This window comes from Quercus suber, unplaced genomic scaffold, assembly GCF_002906115.3.
Source record: "Quercus suber isolate HL8 unplaced genomic scaffold, Cork oak 2.0 scaffold_182, whole genome shotgun sequence".
Taxonomy (NCBI): Eukaryota; Viridiplantae; Streptophyta; class Magnoliopsida; order Fagales; family Fagaceae; genus Quercus; species Quercus suber.
The window spans coordinates 174,486-188,316 of record NW_027069640.1 but is presented as its reverse complement, the minus strand read 5'-3'; the positions used below and the strand labels follow the sequence as shown (position 1 = coordinate 188,316).

Sequence of the window (13,831 nt, the reverse complement as noted above, 5' to 3'; positions counted from 1 at the left end):
GTGCGTGTAATGAGGCTTTCTTCTTTTTTAGTGGTAGCAGCAAAAAAAAAAAAAAAAAAAAAAACTATGTTTTTTTTTAATTTTATATATATAATTTTTATTTTGAGAATCTAATTTACAAGTGGATAAATCAATTTGAAAATAATAGAAGAGTGACCCTAATTTTTAGGCATTGTTTTAGTGGAAGTTACATATATATATATATATATATAATTTTATTTTGAGAATCTAATTTATAAGTAAATTAATTAATTTGAAAATCAACAGGAGAGTGACCTAATTTTTAGGCATTGTTTTAGTGGAAGTTAGAGTTGTATTTTACTTGATTGTCCTTTAGTTTTGTTTCTACTTAAACATAGGGATGTAGGAGTATTTTAGAACAAAAAAAATTCGGTCCAAACAGGTGTAGCCCTTAAATAATAGTATAGATAAAAGTAGAAGTTTATTAGAAGCATGAAGGCATTTCAATGTAGAAGTAGAAATTTATTATTTTTGTCAATTTATTATTTTAACCCCATTTTTAAGTTGTTAGTTAATTAATTTAAGGGTATTTTTGACAGAAAAAAAAAGTAATAACTAACTTTCTGAATCCTCTTAATTATATAGATATAGTTTCAACTTATGGTGTCAACTCTAATGATAGCTCTTCATTATCAGACCAAAACATTAATCGGTTTTTTGGTGTAGGTGGGAATTGAACTCCAGATCTCTTATTCAACTATCAGAGACTTTACCAGTTGAGCTAACTAGAATCTACACTTATATAATATCTAAAAGCTTCTTCTCAATATATATATATATAATATATATATATAAGGATGGAAAGAAATGCATTAATGATGTGGCTCAACAGAAGCTAGCAACAACAATATGCATTTTCTTTCCATCCTTATATATATATATATATATTAATGTATACAATAATGCATTATGGTTGTACACATTTTCAAAACTAATTGTAACTTACCAATTATGATAGGACTATCACTTTTACTACCATAATTTTACACATTCTAGAACCTAAATGAAACTTATAATAGAAAATACATGTAAAAAACAGCTTGGGTGGAGACACCATTTATTTATTTTTAGTTTATACTCACNCATATATATATATATATATATATATATGTTAGGACATATGTGATTTAATTTTAGGAACATATGTCAATATATAATTGGCTAATCTTTTGACAAAGTACACTTTACTTGTAATTGGGTAGATTTATGATATATTTAATACTTCAAGGAACAAAGTTCAAGATTAAGTGTTAAAACCATGCAAGTCTGTCCAAAATTAATGTTCAAAATATATGTAAACACCTATGAACGTTTAGACTCCCAAATAACAAATTACTAATTCAAGCTTATTATTGAACAATGTATATGTAGAATATGAAAATAAGCTAAAACAGAATTGATAGAATAATCTAAACCAAACAAAATCACAACTACAGCAGAAATTAAATGGCAAAGATTAAGGAAGAGAGATGTAAGCACAGAGACAACATAGCGATGTATTATCGAAGAGGAAATCGAAGTTCTTGGTGTAAAATCTCTCTACCGCCCTCCAAGCGGTCAATAATCCACTAGAGAATCAACTTGGGATGCATGAATAGCAGAAGACCTTTCAAACCTAATCTACCCAGTGTACCTAATCCCTCAAAACTTTTTGTTCCAACGAGGTTACGCCAAACTTTTGTCTTTTCTAACTTACCGGATTCCACTATAGCCCAGAGCATCAATCAATATCAATTGATCCATTCCTAACTGCTTTTCAAGCACCAAATAATCTTCTCACAAATATGGGTATGGTGAGATAAGGATTTGGTTAATATACCTCTCAAGGATGTATCAATGAAAAGTGGGAGAATAAAAGAATTTGGAGAAACAAGGATGAAAATTGTGGATGAGTCAATCTTGTTTTTCTCTAGGGTTTCTCTGTTAAAATTCTCTCTAGAAGCTCTCTATAATACATGGGTATAAGGGGTATTGATACTGGTGTGTTTGGAATGTGAAAGGTCAATTTTTCCCAAATAGAATAGTCTAGTGACTTGGTCTCGTGATTTGACTAAGTTGCGAGTTTAAGTCGCGAACTAGCAGAATGACCAAATTGGAAGTTTTGTCCTATAGTGCTCCAGTTGGCGTGACTCTTCAGCTCCTCTGCATGCTTCACACGCGTGCCTCCTTTGGCGACTTGCCAGCTGCAAGCTAACCGCGAGATCCAGTCACTAGGCCTGCCTTTTTCTGCACACTCTCACACACACTACCCTTACATGATTCCCATGCAAGGTTTTTAAATGCTGAATTACAAACAAATTGATACGAAATAAAGCCAATAAATGGTTAATTAAATTCAACCTTACACAAGAATCAAGTAAAGAAGTGCAGGATTTTAAAACTCGACAGCTAACTCGACAGTTAGTATTTATCGAGGTTTAAAAACTTTTGAAGCTTGATGCACGACAGCTAGCTTGATAGATATGCTATTTATCGAGGTTTATAAAAATAGACTTTCAGTTTTGATTTTCATCCAATCCGTGAGTATCTATTTAGGCTTTCTTTTCTTACAACCCTAAACATATATAAGGATTATTTTAAGAGCTGTCAAAAGTTATGCAAGTGGGAAGCAAATTTTTGTTCATGCAAATTGTAACCGTTGACAAAATTTACCCTAGTTCATCTTTTACTTGAAGAAGCTGCTGTGTTTGTACACTGTAGAGTTTTGTAACCAAAGAGCTTCTTGATCTTTATCGTGTGATAAACTAAAGAATTTTGCAACCAACATATTTCTCAAGTTGGTGAGTAAGCCGTGAATTAGAATCCACGCATCGAATTGGTTAATCACGTACCGGAGCCGTGTATTGAAAAGGAGAGATTATCACTACAGAACAAGTACAATTGGGTATTGGGGTAAGAGTTAAATTGTATGTTGGTATAAAGTACTGAGATTTCTTTACTTGTAATCGCTTGTTGTGATAATAATGAATTCTCGAGAGTGGTGACCTTAAATTCACCCGGTGCAGTTTTTGTCGTGTAGGTTTTCCCAATTCGTAAACAAATTACTGTGTCAATTTAATTTCCACTGCATTAAGTTAATTAGTGATTTGTTTGTGCTACCACGCGTATTGCATGCTAATTGAATTAATTAATTAATTTGGCTAATTAATTTGTTAATTCATCACAATGGGTCAATACATTCTGGGTCTATTAAGTGGTATCAAAGCATGCACACTTTGATTAGGTTTTAATCTTTATTGTGTGATCCATTGACCCTTGTTTGTCATGGATAGAGGACAATCTCTTATTATACCTCATTTATTTGATGGCACTAACTATGTATATTAGAAAGTACGCATGAGAGCTTTCTTGCAATCTTTAGATGAGAATGTGTGGCAAGCTGTAGAGATTGGCTGGACTAAACTAAAGGAAGCACTGGCTGATTGGAATGATGCTAAGATCAAGGCGGAAAACTTCAACAGTAGGGCATTGAATGCCTTATTCAATGTAGTCACGAATGAGAAGTTCAAGAAGATATCCTTCACTGAAACTACTAAGGAAGCATGGACCATTCTCTAGACAACCTATGAGGGAACCAAGGCTGTCAAGGACTCAAAGATTCAGCGCTCGCTACTAGCTTTAAGGAGATCAAGATGGAGGAGAATGAGTCGTTCAATGAGTTCTATGCCAAGCTCAAAAATATAGTGAATTCAGCCTTTAATCTTGGGAAACTATTCCAGAACCTAAGATTGTTAGAAAGGTGCTTAAATCTCTACCCAAGAGATTTCATACCAAGATCACCGCGACGAATCAAAGGATATTAACAAAATTTCTTTGACAGAGCTAGTTAGCAATCTACAGACCTATGAGTTGGTTTGTTTAGGATTGGGAAATCGAGTAAGAGCAAAAGCATGGCACTGAAGGCCAAAAGCAGTGATATGAATGAGTTTTCAGACGATGAAGATTCTAAAATGAAGTCCTACATCAAGGCAATTCAAGAAGTTCATGGAGAATGCCAATGGAAAGGGCTTTAACAAGAACCGTAGGCAATTTAGTTCTTCTCAGTTTAAAAGATAAGACAAAGGGAAGAAGGATGTTAGGGATGACGATCAGTACACTGTTCCTTCAGGACCAAAGTGCTTTGGATGTCAAGGTTTCAGTCATATGAAACAAGAGTGCCCTACATATCTTAAGACCATTGGGAAAAACAAGGCACTTGTTGCTACATTAAGTGACACCGAGCTTGAGGATGACTTCGACAATAAGGATGATGGGATTCTAAATGCCTTCACTGCCATTGTGAATCCTACTGAGGGAATTGTTGAAGATGTGGATGAAAAAGAGGACTTTGTGGACTAAGTTCGAGAAAATGGAAGATCAAGATGATATTCATACAACCTATGAAAAGTTGTGTAAGGTTTCTTAAAAGCATGAAAAATATATAGGCTGGCCACCAAGAAGCTGAATGATCTAGAGCTTGATTGAGAAGAGCTTTCCACAAAATTTGATGAAGCTAATTAGACCATTGGAGCATTGCAATTTAAGAACAACTTTCTAGCTGAAAAGACTAAGAAGCTTGAGGCAGAGCTGTGCCAAGTCAGAACTCAACTAGAAAGGACTTTAAGTGCAAAAGTTGATGAGATGCTCAGTTTACTGAAATTTGCTTTTGATAGAACCAGTTTAGGGTATGATTTCTCTTCTCCTAGTATTGCTCCTACTAGTACTATTGTTTTATTTCTCCTAATAATAATATTGAATCTGAAAACAATAATATGCAAAATGTTTTAGCTAGTGAGAACATAGACAAAGGTAAATTTATCTTAGGAGCACCCCCTAAACTTGATAAAAAAGAGATCAAGAACCCTATGGCTAAAAAGGGAAACTCTCAAAAGCCTAAACAGAAGAGTAGCATCTCTATCATCATTATGGAGCAGTTGGACATACTCGACCTAATTGCTATAAGTGGTTAGCCACTTAACAAAGCATTAAGGGTAGTTAATTGATAGTTAGTTGGTTAGTGTGGATTATGCAACGTTAATTAGAAGGACATTTCAGGCAATTGGTTAATGAATACTCTCATTCTTTCTCTATCTTAGTCTCATACTCTCTATCTCTTCTATTTCTTTTCTCTCTATATTCCTTTTTTTCCTATATCTTATATATATATATATATATATATATATGTATATAATGATTTTATTTTGCTGCAATTTTGTGAAGTTGGATTTTTTTTTTTTTTTTGAATGTTTACACTATCATGTTGAGCTGGCTGTGTGGACTTTGGAATATAAGTTACCAGTTCGTCGTTGGTAACAATATAAACTATTATTTAGTGAAATACTTGAGGAAGTGACTATCTTCAATTTTTTACTACTAGTAATTACTTACTAATTAAGAGAACAACAGGAGTTTCCTTTGCATTACTTGGAAGTTTCCTTTGCAATGCTTGGAAACTTCATCTGCACAGTACACCTTTATAATCCCACAACAAAGCCAATTTCAGCGACTCTTCGCCTTCTCCAAATCCTGGTCTCTCTTGCTACGCCTTGTAAAATGCCTGCATAACGACTCAAGTTTGAGTCCAAATCTTCTGTCCCACTTTTCCTGCTCCACTCTATACTCCACCAATAAATACTTGCCACATGATACTATTAATTAATAACTGTAGGATTAATAAGTCAATAATGATAATATTTAATTAATTAGGTGAACACGTGGTAAGTATTTATTTGTGGAGTATAGAGTGGAGCAGGAAGAGTGGGACAGAAGATTTGGACTCCTCAAGTTTACCAGGTTAGATTCTATTTCTGTCATATAAATTCTCATTCTCTTATTTCTGCAGGGGGGTTCTTCTTTAGAACTATTTAATATTGTTGTTTTCATTGAAATATCCCAAACAATTAGTCATACAGTGTTTATAATTTTTATTTCATATTTTGGGGTTCATTTTACCAATTAAATTATGCTTAAAGTCTTGCAATTTGTATTGAGATAGTTTGGTACGTATAATTAACTTTATAAAAATCTTTTCTTCTTATCTTACTACGATTTTTTTACCATATATAAATATAACTCGTGCAATACACCAAAAAGATTATCACATATAATTTATTAAGATTTTAATAGATTTTAATTCAATGAAAAAATATATATTAAAATAATAAGACGTAAAATTGTGATGACTCAAAAGTTGATGTGACATTCTTCTAAAAAAAAAAAAAATTGATATGACACAATATTATAAGATTAACCATTCCTCAAACAGTCTCAATTTATATATATTATAGATTATATAATGGTGCATAGCTAGCCAAAAAGAAAAGCCTTTGGGTGCCTAGTGTGGAGAGATTGCACTTCGAGCAAATGAGAATGGAAAATTGTCTAATCTTTTTCACATTATTTTCAGGGGTCAAAATTCCATTGGTAAATTTAGTTAGGGGATATAGTTCAGAGACTGATTCTTTGTTTTGGACATTTGCGTTGTCATAAATTCATACAACATAGTTATGAGTAACCGGGGGAATCCGCGAGAGAACGGTGAAATGTTAGTTTCTTTATTTTATGTTTAATTTACTAATCCCATAGATAGATAAGAATCAATCACTAACTTACAATTTTATGTTTGCATATTTTTGTGTCAGGAATGGGGATATTGAATTGCAAAACCCAATGAATAATGGAGTAGTACATCAAGAAGAATCACAACCTTCCAATAATGATAATCTTTATGACAAAGGATGGAATTATCTCTTCCTATCCTCCTTTGTAATTGCAGCAATTGTGGATCCTTTATTCTTTTACATTCCTGTGATCAATGATGGTATGAGGTGCCTTTTGTTGGAAAAAAAAGTTGAGGACCGCGGTTTATGTTTTTCGGACAGTCTCCGATTTCATTTACGTGGTTCATATTGTTTTGCGGAGGTTCTTCAAGAAGCATGGAGAAACTAGTTCAAATTCTAGTGTTGGGGAAGGAGTTTGGAGGAAGTACATCTCCTACCCAATCGACTTTTTTGTTATTCTTCCCATCCCACAGGTAAGGGTAGCTTTCTTCAAATAATTTGTTTTTCTACGGCCACAACAATATTAACTCCACCACATTTTCACTACATAATTGCATTCATGAGTCACTACATAATTGCATTCATGAGTTGTTTCTTTTATTGTCATTTGTTCTTTCATATTAAAAACTCAGCCTCTCAAAAATTTCTTCATATTCTATTGTATTTTTGCCCATGAGCATTTTTAGGAAACCTTCTAAGTAATGTTGTGGAAAAAGTGCTTATTCCTAATTTCGTTGGTGCTTTTTTAGTGGTTGGCCTTTGTTGTATAGAAGAAAAGAAAGTAATAACAAGATATGGGAAATTGTCTCAGGTTATTAAAATCGCAATCCTGGGTCGATTCTGCCCCTCGAGCTTATCTCTATGTACTGTCTCAAAATTAGCTTGGGTCCAAATTGATAACTTGTACAGAATTAAGGGGACTAAAGTCACTAAACTATAGTTTTACATTTTCTTTAAATTGGATTTTGTTTTGTTTATCTAAAAAAGTATATTTTCCAAATTCTTTTGAACTAAACTTCTTGCAATGTATTCAGGTGGTATTTCCATTCATTTTTAAAGAAATGAGAGGCACGAGACCTTCAGCAATAATAAAGGCACTGAACGCGGTTGTTCTCTTTCAATATGTGCCTAGAATTCTTCAGATCTACCTAACCTGGAAGAGCCTTCCGAGAAATGCTGGCAAATTTGATGGATGGATTAAAGCTGCATTCAATTTCTTTCTGTACATCCTCGCCAGTCATGTAAGTTTTTTGAGGTACTGAGTACATATTTATTAAGGGTGAATTATACAATTACTCAGTGTTATTACTTATTAGACTTAATAATTATAGACTCATCAAGCCTCAAGAGATTTACCCAGTAATTTTTTGTTGTAGTGTAACTTTAGACAGTGAGAGTTAACAATTTAGACCTCCATTTTACAGTTATGGTCAATTTCAAGCTAACTATAGAGAACTTTGTAACTAAATTCTTTGTGGTGGTACTTTGGTTATGTAATATATTATAAGTCTCTTTAAAAAACTCTATTTACTACTTTCGTGCTCATGTGTTCTAATAAATATTACTATATCCTAAAAAAAAAGAAAATGTTTGTCCTATATTGGTTGTGTGTATTAGAGTTTCAGTACTTATAACCCCAGGCTACTACTACAAAGATTATGTCATTTTGTAGTAGTACTCTGGCTATATAATATATTATAAGCTTAAAAAAAAAAAAAAAAAAAAAAAAAAAAAAAAAAAAAAATTTATATTATAAGCTTTTTTTTAAAAAAAAAAAAAAAACTCTATATACTACTTTCATGTTCATGTGTTCTAATAAGTATTACTAGTTTCCAAAAAAAAAAAAGGAGAATGTTTATCCCACATTGGTTGTGTGTGTTAGAGTTTTAGTCTTTATAACCCTATACTACTACTTCAAAGGTATGGCTCATTTATAGTGGTACTCTGGTTATGTAATATATTATAACATTCTTTTTTTTATAAACTCTATATACTATTTTCATGTTCGTATGTTCTAATAAGTATTATTTTTTCCTCAAAAAAAAAAAAAAAAAAACTCTCAAATTCTAGCAATGTCACTCAAGCCAGTATTTTGAAAGTGAGGTGAAATTGTTGCCTCAACTAAATTTCAAATGTGAATTCGCATAACAATCTGATTTTTGTTCATGTGAATTCCTTCAACTTGCAATCCCAAACTTCAGCATCTAATCTCTCTAACCTGTTGCAAATTAAAACCATAACAATACATAATTACTAACAAATAATATTGCACTGCCTAAGTTTACTATATATTCAATCCAATTGGATGTTACACCATGTGCTCAATGTATTAAAGTTACTACCAAATTATAAGCATGAAGGACGTTCTCAAGAATCGATTACATTTTTATTGTACCTTGAGGACACTTCATGTCAATTGGATATTATTTATTATTTGATCTAAAAATTTAACCCTTTTGTGCATAATTTTTAGAACAAGGTAAAATTTTTATTAAAAATTATATTTGAATTACTAATAAGTTTTTTTTAAGGAAGTTTAGATTAATTTTAAATGGATTGGATGTTCCTTCAAATGGGAGTTAAACTAGGAATGTCCACGCGTAGAATCAAGTTGGGTTTGGTCTCAACTCGGACTCAACCTAATTTAATTAGGTGGAGGAAAACTTAACCTATTGTCGACTAGAGAGGAGCAAGGGAGTCGATTCCGTACCGTACTGGCCGGTATATACCGTACCGACAAGCATACTGGTACATGTAACCCTCCTATTTCGTACTGGAAAAAATACTGGGCGTACTGGCCATGTACCGGCCGTACCGGCCAATTTCAGGCAATACCGGCTGGTACAGAAAAAAGGTTTTTTTTTTTTTTTTTTTTTTTTAAGTTTTGCAATTTTTGAATTTTTTCGGCCAATTTCGAGCAATACCGGCTAGTACAGAAAAAAGTTTTTTTTTTTTTTTTTTTTTTAAGTTTTGCAATTTTTGAATTTTTGTTAGGACAGAATAGTAACTTATTTGCATTAACGTATTAGTATTATTTGTTTTCTTAGTATGCAATGGTAACTTTTAAGGTTTCTATTTTTTTATATTGCGTTTTTTTTTTTCTTTTAATTGATACTAAAGTCTAAAACCATGAATAATTAGTTCTAAATTGAGGAAATTTTTTATGGTAAACTTTTATATTTATTATAATATACACACACATACATACATATCTATATTCATTTATTTATAAATATAAAAAATAGCGGTAAACCCAAAACGGTACACCGATATTGACCGGTATTCGAAATATATCATACTGCTGGCCAAACCGGTACAGCCACCGGTACGGCATTGACTCCCTTGAAGAGGAGGAGTGAATCGACCGGGTCAGGCTTTTCATGGGTGGTAGGTGATTCTGGTGAAACCATTAACAGCACAATGAAACAGAAAAATGACCGGAAGAAGATATCGGTTGGATTTTGCCCCACAGAGAGAGAGAGAGAGAGAGAGAGAGAGAGAGAATAGTGACTCAAGCGTTGAAAACAACAATGTTAAAGGCGGCCATGGCAGAGAATATTTGTTAGATCGGGCCAAATAGGTATCAAATTATGAAATCTGTTACTCAACCTAGAGTTAGTTTTTCTGGTGACAAAACCACCATCGACTACCATAGTTGTTTGAATCGGGCCACTTTGGGTTGGATGGATTTATCGAATCGAGCGGGTTTTGAATAGCCTTAAATTAGAGTGCTATATTCAAAGTGCTACATAAAAGAATAATAAATTTTAATTAAGTAAATTTATATTTTTAAATTTTAAATTCATTTAAAAATTAAAGATATTTGACATCAAATTAAAATATAATTAAGATACTTGTTGCAAAATTGAAATATAATTAAAATTTAATTTGAAATTCTTGATTAAGTTCTCTTTTCGTGGGGAGGGAGGGAGGTAAGATTATAAAATTGAAAACTTATTTTATTGTTTAAAAGGCAAAGCTGAAAATATATTCAGCTAGTTTGTAGGTGGCCAACTTGACACGATATAAATACTTACTTTGATGAATTGTTTTAGATGCGTGCTCTCCAAAATTCTTCTGATACATTTACACCGAATTTTCTTCATGTTTTGATTTGTGTAAATGAATCTTTAAGATCTCTCTCTTGTTAGGATTTTTGTTTTGTTCCCAAGAACCTGAATATTTTGGCCCATAATGTTGCTTTTTGGGCATCCTTTTGTAATTGGGATGTGACTTTAATCATCTCTAACCTTCCTGCTTGCATTTTCTTTCTGCCCAGATATATAGTAGAGATGGGTTAGGCCCCTCATTCTTAATACCAGTATTCTTTATCCGATTCGATGGATTTGTTGACTTTTTATGACATGTTGGTCGTCTTTCAGGTAATTGGAGCCTTACGGTACTTTTTCTCTATTGAATGGGAGACAGCTTGCTGGCACTCGGTCTGTGGAAATCAAAATGGATGTGGACGAAATTCTTTTAGCTGTGCTGACAGTTACAAAAATTACACATCCCTAGATGCTTCTTGCCCAATAAATACACCAAATACAACACTATTTGATTTTGGAATATTTCTTGAAGCCCTCCAATCTGGTATTGTTCAATCCTCAAATCTTCCACAAAAGTTCTTTTTCTGTTTCTGGTGGGGACTACGAAATCTAAGGTTTGCATGTACTTCATTCCTCTATTTTAGTTTAGATTGTATTAGTTCTAACGCAATTTCATTTTCAAGGGGAGTGTCCGTTGTCCTACACATTTGTTAAAGCATGACTTTCAGCACAGTTTCCACTTGCTAAATACTTAAACCACTAATGGCATTAGTATCAGGTATTGTTATATATGGAATATGGTCATATGTCCAAGCTAGGTTTTCTATATTCATCGTCTCCTATCTTTTTCTATTAACAAAAATTTTTACTAGTAACTATTTTTGGGGCAAAATGCAAAAACACTTCTTAGACTTTGACTTTGAGTCAGTTTTAAACAAGTCCCATATACTCTTAATTTAGTATATATTATTACTGGCTTCTAAAATTTATCTCTCAATTTTATTTTTGTCATTTGTGAATGATAGAGTGGAAATTCTCTCAGCTTATGCATCCACGTGACTAATTTTTAATGATTAAAAAATTCATTTGCAATTAAAATGTAATAAACAAATATTTAAAATAAAATTCAATAACTTTTTTCTTAGATAAATTGTAATATTAAAATTAAAAAATAAAAATAAAATAAGACCTTAACATTGGTTGGAACTTTGCTGATGAATTATCCATTAGGGGTTGGGGTGTTTGGTTCGCCGTGATGTTACATTTTGTCATAATATTACGTTATTGTAATTTTACATTAATATAATCTCAATATAAAATACAACATTACATTGTTTAGAAATATGATGAAATTAAGATGATGTGAAATACTTTGTAATTTTAAATTATGGTAATATTAGGAAAAAAAATAAACAAAAAATTTTAATGTCACATTATTATAATGTGCATCATATCAAGAACACATCATAACGATCCAGACAGTGTCCAATCTGTGCTTAGTATGGGGAATGTGGGATCAGTCTATGGCCTTCGGCTTTTGCAAGTCTAACATATATACATAGGGGCCACCATTTTGGAATAGGGATATGTACAGGGCCAAGTACACCGCATACTTAAAAGGGTTGGTGACTTGGAGGTCCTTTAGGGCTAAGGCCATATTATTAGCTAGTGATCTTGATTTTTGTTTCCTTATCATAAAATACTTACGGGCTGTTTGGTATTTTGTTTTTTGTTTTTTTTCATCATTCATCATTTTTTACTCAATTTTTATCACTCATCATTCATCACTTAAAATACCCAAATTTTCCAAACCTCACCCGTTTGGCACCTAGAACTGAACTTAGTTCTGACCGTTGCTTTGTTTCAAAAAAAAAAAAAAATCTTAAAAATCTCTCTCTCTCTCTCTCTGTCCTCTGTTTCTCAGATCTACTAGCAACCCCTTTTTTCTCTCCATTCTTGTACCCTTCTGTTTGTTCCATTTCAGTAGAAGCCATGAGTAAAGAAGAGATAATGAAGGTCCAGGTACTCTCTCTCTGCCACTCACTAACTCACTCACTCACACATTGTAGCTATTCTCTTGTTTTTTTCTTTGAAGAACTATGCTTCATTTTGAACTCCAAACAATTTTAATTTTTACTTCCTTTTTACTTTTTTATTTTCATGACTTTATTTGTTCGCATTGCACACTCAATCCTTTCATATGTGTAGTCATTTCTAATAACAAGCTTGGTATTTTTTTTTGGAGGTTCTCTTTTTGAATGATAGTTCTCTTTACTCTAGTTTTGTTCTTTGGGTTGCTTGTACATGCAGAAATGTGTTCTCAAGGTGAATATACATTGTGATGGATGTAAGCAGAAAGTGAAGAAAATCTTGCAGAAAATTGATGGTACTCTTCCATCATAAACTTAATTCAATTTCTTGTGCTGATTTACGCATGTACTCAAAATTTGTGCTTTTTTTTTCCTATGAAGTTTCTTTCATTCTTTGTTTAAAAAGATTATATTTTGCCTTTCTAATTTTTGGGTCCATTTTTTTCCATTTGCTAGGCGTTTTTAAAACCGAAATAGATGCAGAGCAGGGCAAGGTGACGGTTTCAGGTACTGTAGACCCAGCAGTTATGGAGTGAAATCAACGGTCAGTAATTGTCTAATTTCTGTTTATAAAATCAAAGTGTGTTTTTATATTTGCTAGTTACAATTTGATGAAGTTTATTCCATTTTTTAATTCATTATTGTTGTAGGTTCTTCAACTATATCTGGAGATATTACATTTCAATCAATTCTTGATGATGGGGAGCCAAATGAAGATGATGGGAGTTGTGCCACAATTGATGGTAGTTGTATCACAATTGATGAAGATTAAACATTTTGTAATAATTTAGTAGTTTTTTTAATTTCTTAGACTTGTTGGATTAATTTGTTGGTTTGTAATTATTCTAAACTTGTGGGATATATTTTGTAGCTTTTTAATTTCTTGGACTCGTTGGACTTTTGATACTTATTTCTTGGATTTGTAGGATTTATTTTATTTTTATGTTTACTTGTTTAGACAGTGATTTTAGTTATGATCTTGTTGATTTTAGTTATGATTTAGTTATGGTTTGCAGGCAAAAATAAATTTGGACTGATTTCAGGATTCGGCTAATAAATTAAAGGCTTAATGAATTGGACTGAATGCAGGCTTAGTTTAGGCAAAAAAAATCTGGGCTTAAATTTTTTTTTT

General features: G+C 32.3%; 2 long non-coding RNA genes across 2 annotated transcripts; both read left to right on the top strand.

Annotated features, from left to right (window-relative positions):
- The first annotated feature begins 6,340 nt into the window (after positions 1 to 6,340).
- On the top strand, positions 6,341 to 8,035 carry LOC112040784 (uncharacterized). The gene is made up of 3 exons (XR_010630869.1): positions 6,341 to 6,544; positions 6,642 to 7,033; positions 7,595 to 8,035. It is a non-coding gene; the product is annotated as an uncharacterized LOC112040784 (long non-coding RNA).
- A 4,486-nt stretch (positions 8,036 to 12,521) lies between these two features.
- LOC136069635 (uncharacterized) lies at positions 12,522 to 13,226 on the top strand. The gene is made up of 3 exons (XR_010630868.1): positions 12,522 to 12,631; positions 12,920 to 12,995; positions 13,156 to 13,226. It is a non-coding gene; the product is annotated as an uncharacterized LOC136069635 (long non-coding RNA).
- Positions 13,227 to 13,831: the final 605 nt, after the last annotated feature.